The sequence below is a fragment of the Carya illinoinensis genome, chromosome 7 (genome assembly GCF_018687715.1).
Source record: "Carya illinoinensis cultivar Pawnee chromosome 7, C.illinoinensisPawnee_v1, whole genome shotgun sequence".
Taxonomy (NCBI): Eukaryota; Viridiplantae; Streptophyta; class Magnoliopsida; order Fagales; family Juglandaceae; genus Carya; species Carya illinoinensis.
Window position 1 is genome coordinate 23,997,274 of NC_056758.1, and position 12,751 is coordinate 24,010,024.

The following is a 12,751-nucleotide window of genomic DNA, read 5'->3' on the forward strand; positions in this document are numbered from 1 at the left end:
AAAGGGCGCCAAAACGCCCTAAAATCACATTTCCCCCCCCCCCTCCCCGTCACTTTGCGTACACTCCCAAATCCCGAACGTTCTTCCCCAACTTCTTCTTCTCCATTAATTTTCTCTCTCCCTGCACATGAAGCAAAACCCACTTAGAATGCCACAAGCTACGCAGTTGTCTCTTCCACCGAAATCCATCACTATCAGCGGAGTTACTCCACCGATTTGGCGACCGCGAGATCAAAATCCACTCATCCTCGTGCATGACTCGCTCTTCTGCTAGTTCCAGTTCAAAAAGTGGTATTCCCAAATCTGCCGTTCGACATCAAGAAAACCCTTTTCTTGTAGTAGTGGGTTATCCAACTCGCTTGCATCCCATCGTCCCCTCCACTCAGTAAGATACTCTATTTTTTAGATAGAATATTTTCTTAATGAAACCGTTTAGGTCAAGTAGAAACAGGGGTGGTTTGCTCTTTCAATTTATGCATAAATTGCCTATGTGTTTGTGTATGTATAATGTAACTGTGGAATTGCTTATAATGTATTTTAAAATCAATACAAACATTCTTTTGTTAGAATGACTAATAAACAAATGGTTATGATTTTGGAACCGAAAGCATGGGGGAATTCAAAGTTGGATCCCAAACAGAACAGTGGTGGCTTTTAACGAGTTGAACTACTATTACTATTAGTTGTCTGGTTCAGGCGAATGGCCTCAATTGGGGAAGAAAAACGGGGTAATTAATTTGAAAACTGAGTTCTTGCTTTATGCCATGACAGGGTAATTAAAGAATGAGAAAGTCTAGAGATTCTCAGTCTTTATAAGCTATGATATGAATGATATGTAGTATCTTTTCCAAACGGGAAGGGGGTCACAAGAATATTCATTGAGTGATATACCAATTTCCCTTTCTCCAGCCAGTCTGAAAAGTAATGCTGCCTAATACAAGAAGTAATCATTAATGGATTGATAATCAAACAAATCTAATTAAAACACCAATTTCCCTTTTCGTTTTTTATTGCAAACAATACCACTGTGAGATCATGGATGCTACTGTGAGCTCATGGAGATTGAGATTAGATGGGATTCTTCCTATCAAACTCTCAAGCCTGGCTTTCGGATTTAAGTTAGTCATCTTTCTTCATCACTATTTGTTTTAACTGTTTAAGAGATTAGTTGGCTTTGTTTTAAGATGCAGGGGCATACATTTATCACATAATATTATTTCCTTTTCTAACCTCTAGCTTTGCTGTCTTATTATTACAATAATTATACCTTGCAGTACTAAGTCAATATTGCAATTATTACAATAACCTCTAGCTTTTGCATGATCTTTTCATAGAAATATTCACTGTTAGATGGAGTTAAGCATTGTTACAAGTTGGCTGCCTTTTAAGGATATGGTGACCTTCTAATTGAAATTCATGATCTTTTTGCATCTAGGATTCCAATGTATCTATTCCCTCTACTTGCCACTGAGAACAAGGAAAGGCCTTATGAACATCTAAGGCTTACTAGCTTAGGTGCTATCGATTCCTTAGTGAAGTTAATCTTTCTTTCAACCTCTTCAATAGTCTTTAAGCACTTTGTTTTCCCATGTTCCTTGATATATATTTCTCACCCAATTTGATTGTTGAGAGTTAAAGTTTGTTTAAAAAATTGCACGAAAAAGGTATGTTCCAATCAGAACCAGTGATGTTTTGGTTATGCAGAATGGATGTAATGATGCAATTGGCCAAAGGGGTTGGAGAGAATTAGCTGTTTTGGGCTAATTCTAATTAACTTAGCATCTAATTAAAGAGGAGTTGGAAGTTGGGAAACATGGGTTGGAAGTGTTGGGATAAAGAAGACACCCATAAATTTATGCCAAGTGGAGGGAGTGTATAAACAAGGGAAAATTGCACAACCTATTGTGAGAAGAGGTTGTGCAAGTTTTCTACTCCATTTTGCCCCAAACATTTAAATTTTTGCTGTGATTTTAGTCCTCTCTTTTTAGTCCATGTCAGAACTTTATTTTTGTGTGTCGAACTCTTAAAAATCAGTTTGTAATTGTGAGCTATGTCCTGGAGCAAATAAGAAAAGTGAACAGCCAAGGATTTCTCCCAAACTTGTAAGTCTCTCTTTCATAATTTTCTGATTTTGCCACTAGTCCATCTCATTCTCTCTTTCATAATTTTCTAGTTTTGCCATTAGTCAATCTCATTCTTTCTAACCATATTTGTACAACTTAGAACTATGTTTTCCTTTTCTTTTCCTTAATTATTGATCATAGGTAGTAGCATAAATTAGATAATTGGTGCTGCATTTCATTCATTTCCACCATTGAGACTATGTTAGGCACATAGAACACAACCACCCTGAGATACAATATAGGTAGTTGCAGCTAAAAACAAGTGAACTTCAAGGAGTATGGTTACCAACAAACAAAGAGCAGCACGAATCACGTCAAATTAAGGCAGTGATACAACTGACAGCAATAGTAAAAATACATTGCTATTGTTCTTACCCCAGTTTTGAGAACCTATCTTTGACTTTGCCACAAGCAAATAACCTAAGCCATTTCTGTGTAATTCTTTGGCAACACATACATTGCTAAGATATGCCCTTGCAAAATCAGCTCCAATCCCCTGTTCACGTGAATTAGGAAGACTCAATTATCTTAAAATGCTTTTTAAGAATGAGAACTGCTAGCAAACTTAGCCTGTCTTGTTGAGACTTTCATGCTTTTGACTGGTCCACACCCATTCTCCACTCTATGCAACACCATGTGGTGAGGCTTGCATGAGATGCATGATACCAATCAGCACTTAGTCCAACCACCAGAAAAGGTTGTGCTTTCATCCAACTTATACTTTCAGATTATGAGTACCCCACATACCCCTTTTCTTCACATGTATTAAAATCAAATTGGATTTGATATTATTATATTCAAATTGGTATTTTTTATTGTTGTTTGTTGGTTCTTGAATTGCGTGGTAACAAGATTTGTGCCTAGTACCTATCTCAGACCCAACCAGTATTTTTGTGTTGCTTGTGAATTCCTTATAGTTTTGGGGGATGCCATTGCTCTCTTATCTCTTACCAAACCGAAACAGTCATTGAATATTCTCTCTCTGTATATAAAGCATATGATACTACTATATCTTTTTCCCTTGCTATATCTTTTCAGATGACCTATGTGCTGCATGTAAGGTTTGTTTGCCTTTTCCTTTGTTTGTTCTGGCAAGAACTTTCTTTCTTTCGACTGTTCTTTTAGTTTTTTGGTGGTTTTGTATGCTCTTTGTATGCTTTTTATTGAGTGAAGTAGTATGCCCTGAGTTGAATCTCTCTACAAAGGATGCTTATAAAATTCTGAGTCTAATACAATGCTTATCAGTTTAGTGGATTGAGTTGGACTAGATTTTGGTTTGGCTGGCCGTTTTATGTCTTTGTCTATGCTCCAAGGTAGATAATATGTCATTTTTTTCTAGAGACAACCAAAGAATTCAAATACTTGTATTTCTTTATGTATATATGATTAGTTTGTAATTTGGTAATTCTAAATGAAAATGGCCGGAAAATGTGCAAATTGCAAATACTAAAGATTTAAGTAACAATGCTGCCTTGGTTTTAGCTTCCAAGTTCTCCATATGTGTTGTGTGTGTGTGGTCTTTGAATCTCTGAAGGCTCAAGCAAGTCTTTAGATCTAAATTTCTTGTTTTTCCACTCGAAATTAGATTTGGACATTTTGCTGTCCTTGTTCCATGGTGATTTAATAAATCACTTATTTTCTAACCAGTTTTACACTAATTACTCATGATTGCTGATTAGTGGTTGAAGCTTCTTTCATCACTGCCTTCTTTGACTGACTTAGGTTGGATTTTAGGTTATTATATCAATCCGTTTGATTGTAGCATAGTGTCTTTGCCTTTCAAGAAACACAAGTTTGCACATTGCTTGCCCTGAGCATGAAGCTTTTTTATTTACCCTAGCTATTCAGAGAGCATTAAGTATGCTTGTAGTTAGATTCTTTACTTCTTAAGGCCATTATGCTATTTATTGTTGTCATTGTTTTCTAAGATCAGTACTGCTAAATTTTTTTGTTTCCAATCTTGTAAGTTTCTGTTAAGCATGCATAATGGTACACAATAAATTTATGGCGTTAACAGTTTATTGGAATTCATACCTGCTGATTCAAATAGATTGAGTTGGCCTGCAATGAGAGATTATCCAAAGGTAGAGAACAAAAGAATTACAGCAGTTAAAATAGTACCAGATTTTCTTAATTGCTAGAAATCAAGAGACTCAAATACGGAAAATTATCTTGCTTACTGGAAGAAGATGAATAGATTGACTGATTAATAAACTTCTTTGTAGTTTAATCTTTTTGAGATGCCTGCCCTGAGTTGAAAATTCCAGCTTTTTTGTACTTTCTTGTTCTCTTCCTTTTCTAAGTAAATTCCTATCATTTCTACATTCTTAACCCATGATCTTTATATATCTTTCATGTAGAAAATTGAATGGCCTTTATTGGACAGCAAGCATGTTATAGTTGGAGGTGGCTTTGCTGGAACATCTTATTCATTTTTGCGAATAGGTGCAATAAGGGTTGATGTTAGAGAAATTTTAGCAGTACTTTAAAATGTATCAAGCTACCCCTCCGTCTATATAAATTATAATGTAAATGAATTTATACTTTGACTTGGGTAAGGATCCTTGAGTACTTTGTTGTTATTTTCTATGTACCCTTTGTATTATTAAGTAAAGGGAATTAAATCTTAACTGATCTACTAACTTTGCTTCTAATACAAGTGAAAAAAATTACTGAAACTATATGTTTCAGTAGTAATTTTTTTTTTTAATTTTGTAATTAAGTATTTCCAGCGATTTTTAGTCGATGCAAATAGACCAAAATTCGTTGCAAATCATCAGTTTCAGCGATTTTAGTCCTTGAAAAAAATGTAAAATGCAACAAAGGAAGCAAGCGTTGCTTTTGGGCATTTGCAGCGCTTTTTGGAACTTTGCAGCGATTTTAGTCCTTGCAAAAATGTTAAATGCAACAAAAAAGCAAGCGCTGGTTCTGATATGGCACATTTGCAGCGTTTTTATGAAAATTTGCAGCGATAAATAGACGCTGCAAAAAGTATCAAAAGCAGCGCTAGAATGGTATGTTGCTTTTTACGTACACAAATTGCAGCGCTTATAAATCAATTGCAGCGATTTTAAGTGTTGCAAAAAATGTCAAAAGCAACGAACCAGATGTAGCGCTGCTGTTGTTGGGAGGCTATTGCAGCGAAATTTAATGATATTGCAAGGATAAATTTCGCTGCAATTGATCAAATGCAGCGCCATGTAAGTCACATGGGGTGGCCTTTTGCAGCGTGAAATTAGTGACTTTGCAGCGGTTTAAAAACGCTGCAAATGAAGTCTGTTGCAGCGTTTTTCCAATAACGTTGCTATTGATCAAAAATATCACTTTTATACTGTCGAACATGCAAGGAGGGTAATAACGCTGCAATTGATTAATTACAGCGTTTTTTGAATGTTTTTGCAACGATTTTAAGCGCTGCAAAAGGGCTAATTTCTTGTAGTAACAAATCTTTTGTGACCAGTATGGTCTTAACTACTATTGTTGTAACTCTCTACATGCAAACTGTCTAGGAGACAATACTTTACATGAAATAGAGACTCATATCCCACACTCTATAGGAAGAGATGACTTAACCTCCATGGATAAAACATCCAAGAGCAATCTCTTTTTTAACTAAAAAAAATGAAACAAAAATGAAAGCAGCAAGATAGATGTGAAAATGACGAATTACAGATTAAATCTACTCTGGTAGACTCGAAATCATCCATAAAAGTCTATCTGAATGATCTAATCTAATGAACCACTACTATCTTGCCAACAATCAGCCTAGGAAGCATCTTTTGATGCTCGTGCTTCACAAGAGATGGCAAAGAACTATAGATTCGTCTTTTGCTTTGAAGAAAACAAAATAAAATAAGAAAAGAAGAAAAATGAGAGAATGAGAGGGAGAGGAGAAGGGGAGGGATGGAGAGAGGAGAGAATGAGAGTAGGAAAGGAAGTGAAATGAGGTATGGAGAAAGGAGGGAATGAGAGGGGAAAGGAGGAGGAGCCAGCGATTCAGAAGATTTCAAGAGAAAATTTGAGAGGGAGAGTAAAGGTAGGATTTCAAGAAAATCTCTTATTTGATTTTTAATTTAGTGTCTCACAACCAAAGCTATCTCACTAAATATTCAATGAATACAATGAAATAGACAATATACTAAACTGGTACACAAAAATGAATCAACTCTTCCATAAATCATAAAGATTACAAGAAAATAGAAGAAAAAGTCTCCACTATTTTCATAATCAAGTATGAATAATAATATCAGCAACCACTTAAAATGACTTTAGGCTTGTCTTTTTTTTTTTATAGATTTACAATTAAAGACTTCAAAATAAAATTAAACTCTAAAATTAATCCTAATCAAACTCTATATAAAAGCCTAAACTACATAAAAAGTCAAACTCATAATAACAACTATCACGTTCGTAAAGTCCAACTTATTTCGAATACAAGTTGAATTGAACTAAAATTCTATCTAAAATGTGAAAGAAAATTGATTAATTTATGGAGACTCGGCAAGGTCACGATCAAACTCTCTACTTCATACTCACTTGATTAGGGCTTGCTTGGAAAAAAATTTTATTCATTTCATCTCAACTCATCTCATTCTCAAACATGACTCAAGTACAAATACTTTCAAACTAACTATTACAAATTTTCAAAATTTTCAAACAAAAAAAAAAAAAAATCAACTTTTTCAAATTCTCAAATAAGAATAATATTAAAAAAATATATTCTAACAATATTTTAATTTTATAATATTTTTTATTTAACTTAAATTATCTCATTATTATTTATAAATTATCTTATTATTATTCACGAAATTTTCATCTCATCTCACTTTCTAAATATTTTCTCAAGTCACTCGCACATCTAGTGTAATGTGTTTGGGTACTGAAAGTATCTTAAGTATTTTCAGCATACTCCACTACTATTTATTATTTTATTATTACTTTTCACATACTTTTTATTATTATTCATTAATGTTGAACCCAAAGTTTCAAGTTTCGTGTAATTATATATCTACACATTGATTTTGATGATAACTAATGAATTCAAAGAATAAATGAGTCTCAAGGTCAAGTTGTCTACACAATAGATTCAAGCACATCAAGAAATCAAGTATGAGCAAAAAAGGTACAAATTCACATTAAAACTCATAGAGTAATTTTGTACATCTCTTGAAAAAATCGAAATTAGGTTTAAAGTTCAAAATTAATATTTTATTATAAAGCATTAAAATACATTTTCCATATATGCATTAATATTTTGAAAATATTAAAGATGATTATTATCATCTTTCACATGTGCATGCTTTATTTGAATATTTTCAAAAGTGATTGATGCTCTTTTTGCATTATGCAAAAGGTAGATGATTTTGTTTGAAAATTTTGAAAAGTAAATAATACTCATTTTATCATATGCGTAAAGTAAAAAAAATAGACTTGAAATTTTTGAAAAATGAATAATGTTGTCTTTAACAATTGAAAATTAGAATCTTTTATTTAAATTTTTTGAAAAGTGAATGATGTTATTTTTAACAATTGAAAAACAATAAGCTTTTATTTAAATTTTTTTAAAACTAAATGATGTTGTATTTGACAATTGAAAAAGAATAAACTTTTATTTATTTTTTTTGAAAAAGTGAATGATGTTATCTTTGGCATATGAATCTTTTTAAATTTGAATATGAAATCTCATATGCCTATAAATAGATCATTTGAGAGTTTCAAATTCATAACACCAAGAGCATACAACATTCATTCAAAACTTTCATTCTCTTTTCTCTAAGCATTGAACCTTAACCCTTGTTTATTTTGAGAGAGATATAGTTTGCGCTGTATTGTTATTATGTCACTCATTGAGGAGTGTTATCTAATAACCTACCCACTATCAGCTCTTGTATTAGTAAAATAGTGTGTATAACCCTTATAAGTATTGAAGGTATTCTACACAAGAAATAGTTGAATCACCACGTGTTAGGTGATTGCAAGTGTAGAGGGTGTTCTACACGGATCCTTTGTAGCGGTGTTATTCAAAAGTGTAATAAGTTTTTATTTTCGCATAAAGAAGGTTGAATAGTAAATTTAGGGATCCTCAAAGGGTAGCTTGAGGTGAGGACGTAAGCAGTAGGGTTAAATCTCGTTAACATACTGAATTTGTTTTTCTCTTACCCTTACTCTTTATATTTATTGCTGATTCGTATTTGATTTATAATTATTAATTCTTTTTAAATACAACACAATTCACTCCACCTCTTGTATTAGTCATCTAGGCAACAGTTGGTATCAGAGTAAGGGCTCTATTATAAAATTAACTATATTTTAAGTTAAGATCTTATGACTAACATTTCAGTTTTGTTTGATGAGATTCAATCTAGCAATCGACCTCCACTTTTTTGTGGAGACAATTACTCATTCTAAAAAGTTAGAATGAGAATTTTTCTTCAAGTTCAAGGTCGAGAAATCTAGAAATACATTGTAAATGGACCTTATACTCCAACAAAAGTGGTTGATGGAGTAAAAGTTGAAAAAGAAGAATAAGAGTTTGATCGTGAAGACGATAGACTTTATACATTAAATTTAACTGTTATAAATTTATTATATAATGCTCTCAATAAAAATGAATTTAATATAATAATAACTTGCGCTACAACAAAAGAAATTTGGGATAATTTGGAAGTTATTTATGAAGGAACTTCGCAAGTCAATAAATCAAATATTTATATTCTTACTCATGAATATGAAATGTTTAAAATGAATGATGATGAATCTATTTCTAGTATGTACACTCGCTTTATTAACATCATAAATAGTTTGACAGCTCTCGCCAAAATTTATTCTAAGGTGGAGATAGTAAAAAAAATTCTCAACTCTCTAACAAAACGCTGGGAATCAAAAGTGACAGTGTTTCTTAAAACTAGAGACCTCAAGAAGCTCGAAGTGAATGAACTCATCGGGTTACTTACCACTCATGAGTACACATTGGAAAGAGGAGAAGAAGAAGAAAAGCCAAAGAAGAGCTTGACACTTAAAGTTGTTTTTCATGAAAGTGAAAGTGATGAAGATGGAAAAAATGACGATAAAGATGAAGAAGATACGATGATAACAAGAAAAATTAAGAGATTCTTAAAGAAAAATAAAACTCATCCTAGGAAATCCTTTAAAGACTTTTTCAAGAAAGATTCAAGTAAAAATAACTCTTTAATTTGTTATAAATGCAATAAGCCTATACATATCAAACCAGATTGACCCCTGCTAAAGAAAGATCGAAACAATGGCAAGAAAACAATAAAAGGTACATGGGATGATAATTCAAGTAACTCAAATAGTGAAGCAAGCAATGAAAAATTAGCAAATTTTTGTCTTATGGCTAAAGATGATATTGAGGTAATAAATTTTGATAATATTAAAGATCTTTCATATGAAAAGTTGCAAAATATTTTGGAAGATGTATATGAGGAATTTGAAAAATTGGGTATCAAGTATATTATTTTGAAAATGAAAAATTCTTTTTTAACAAACGAGATTGATATTTTAAGAAAATAAAACATTGTTTTGAAAGATGAAAATTTTGAGTTAAAAAAGAAAATAAATAATTTAGAAAATATTGTTGAAAACTTTACAAATGGAAAAAAGAAATTTTGAAAAATTTCTTGGTAGTCAAAGATGTGTTTTTGACAAGGCGGGCTTGGTATACATGCCAAAATAAAAATACAAACCTTATAAAAACTTTTTTGATAATTCTTCTACTTCAAAATCCAGTATTATAATTTTGTCAAAAAAATATACTATTACAATCACTCAAGTTCTTGGTCATAATTATTATGGTCATAATTATTATGTTTCTCTTATTAGAAAAAAGCATACAATGACTATTAGGGTCATATGGGTACATAACAATCTTATTTTTTATTATACTAATAAATAAATAACCCAAAGAACTTGGGTACCAAGAAAAATTATTTTAATTATTTTTATAGGTATGCATGAAGTCCTTCACAAGCAAAATAAATGGTTTTTAGATAGCCAATGTTCAATATACATGATGGAAGACAAGATTAAGTTCTCTGATCTTAAATCTAAAAAAGAATGACACGTGACATTTGGAGACAACTTGAAAGAGAAAATCGTAAGAATAGGTAAAATTGATAATGAATCTTCTCTCATAACTGAATATGTTCTACTTGTTGAAGGTCTAAAGTATAATCTTTTAAGTATAAGTCAATTATGTGATAAAAGATTTACAGTTACTTTCAAAATGGATAAGTGCATTATTTTGAATGATCATTATTGTAATATTTATTTTATTACTTTTAAAAATAACAATATTTATACAATTGAATTTGAAGAAATTGTCTTACAAGATGCTATTTATTTTTTAGCTCAAAATGAAACTAGTTAACTATGGCATAGAAGAATAAGTCATGCCAACATGAAACTTATTTCCAAACTTTTAAAAAATGATATTGTGAGAGGTTTACCCAAATAAAATTTTTTTAAAGATAAAATTTGTGATGCATGCAAATTTGATAAACAAGCAAAAACTTCTTTTAAAACCAAGAAACTTATTTTCACTACTAAACCACAACAACTGATGCACATAGATCTTTTTGGACCAAATAGAGTTGCAAACCTAAGAGGAAAATATTACGCATTTGTTATTATTGTTGATTTCTCTAGATATACTTGGGTTATTTTTCTTACTCATAAAGATGAAGTACATAATATATTTACCAAGTTATGCAAGAGAATTCAAAATGAAAATAGTTATACTATTTCAAGTATCCGAAGTGATAGAGGAAAAGAGTTTGTTAATAAAAATATTGAAACTTTTTGTAATGAAAGTGATTTTGTACATAATTTCACTGCTCTTCAAACTCCTCGATAAAATTGGGTAGTAGAGAGGAAAAATAGATATTTTCAAGAAATGACAAGAATAATGCTCAATGAGAACAACTTGCCTAGTTATTTTTGGGCTGAACAAGTAAATATTGTATGTTAAGTTATAAATAGAGTTATGCTAAGGTCTAAATTAGATAAAACTCACTGTAAGCTTTAGAATGAGAAAAGGTCCAACATTGGTTACTTTCATGTATTTAAATGTAAATATTTTATTTTGAATGATAGAGATAATTTAGACAAGTTTGATGCAAAATCTGATGAAGGTATATTTTTCGGATATTTTACTAATAGTACCTTATAGAGTATTTAATAAAAAAAAATTTGACTGTATAAGAATCTATACATGTAATATTTGATGAATCTAATTCTCTACTCTCCAAGAAATCTGTTGATGAAGAAACAGGAGGTATAAATAACACAGAAAGTCTCATTCTCAATAAAGAGAATACAATAGAAGAAGTTCAACATGTAGGCATGAGAAAAGATCATTAAAATTTAATATAAGATGCAATTAAACAGTGAAAATTTGTGAAAGATCATCCAATTGAACAAATTTTGGGAGAACCATCATGAGGTGTAAGTACTCGATCATCTCTTAGAAATATTTGCAATCATATTATTTTTTTATCTCAAATTGAATCTAAAAATATTGATGAAATATTTCTTGATGAATCTTATATTCTAGCTATGCAAGAAAAGCTTAATCAATTTGAAATAAATGATGTTTAAACACTTGTTTTTAGACCAAAAAATATACTATTATTCGAACAAAATGGACTTTTAGAAACAAGAAAGATAAGTCCAGAGTCATTATTAGAAATAAGGCTCAACTTGTAACCCAGGGTTTCAATCAAAAAGAAAAAATTAATTATGATGAGACATATGCATCAGTCATAAAATTAGAAGCTATTCGAATGCTACTTGCATATGCTTATTATAAAGATTTCAAATTTTTTTAACTAGATGTTAAAAGTGTTTTCTTAAATGGTTTTATAAATGAATAAGTATATGTTGAGCAATTTCTATGTTTTGAAAATCATATTTCTCCAAATCATGTTTTTAAACTCACAAAAGTATTATATTGACTCAAACAAGGTCTTAGAGTTTGGTACGAAAGATTCAGTGGTTTCTTGATTGAAAAATATTTTTCAAGAGGAAAAATCAATACAACTATTTTCATTAAACACAAAAACAATGATATTATTTTGATTCAGATTTATGTTAATGATATCATATTTGGTACTATTAATGAAAATATGTCTCAAGTTTTTGCTAAGAGTATGCAGGAAGACTTTGAAATGAGCATAAGGGGAGAACTTACGTTCTTTCTAGAATTGCAAATCAAGCAAGTAAAAAGTGAAACATTCATCAATCAATCAAAATATATTAAAGAATTACTCAAGAAGTTTGGGATGGAATATGCTAAGGAAATTGGAGCACCAATGAGCCCATACACTAAACTTGATAAGGATAAAACTTATAAGCCAGTTGACTCAAAGGTATATCGAGATATAATTGATAACTTATTATATTTGACTGCCAGTAGACCAGATATTGAAATTAGATATCATTTTCTTCAAGAACATGTGCAGAAGGGGGATATAGTACTAGAGTTCACAAGCACACACCATCAGTTAGCAGATATTTTAACAAAACTTTTGTCAGAAGATAGATTATGTATGATTAGAAGATAAATAGGTATGATGTATGTTATGAATATTTTTTAAAAGATAGACCAT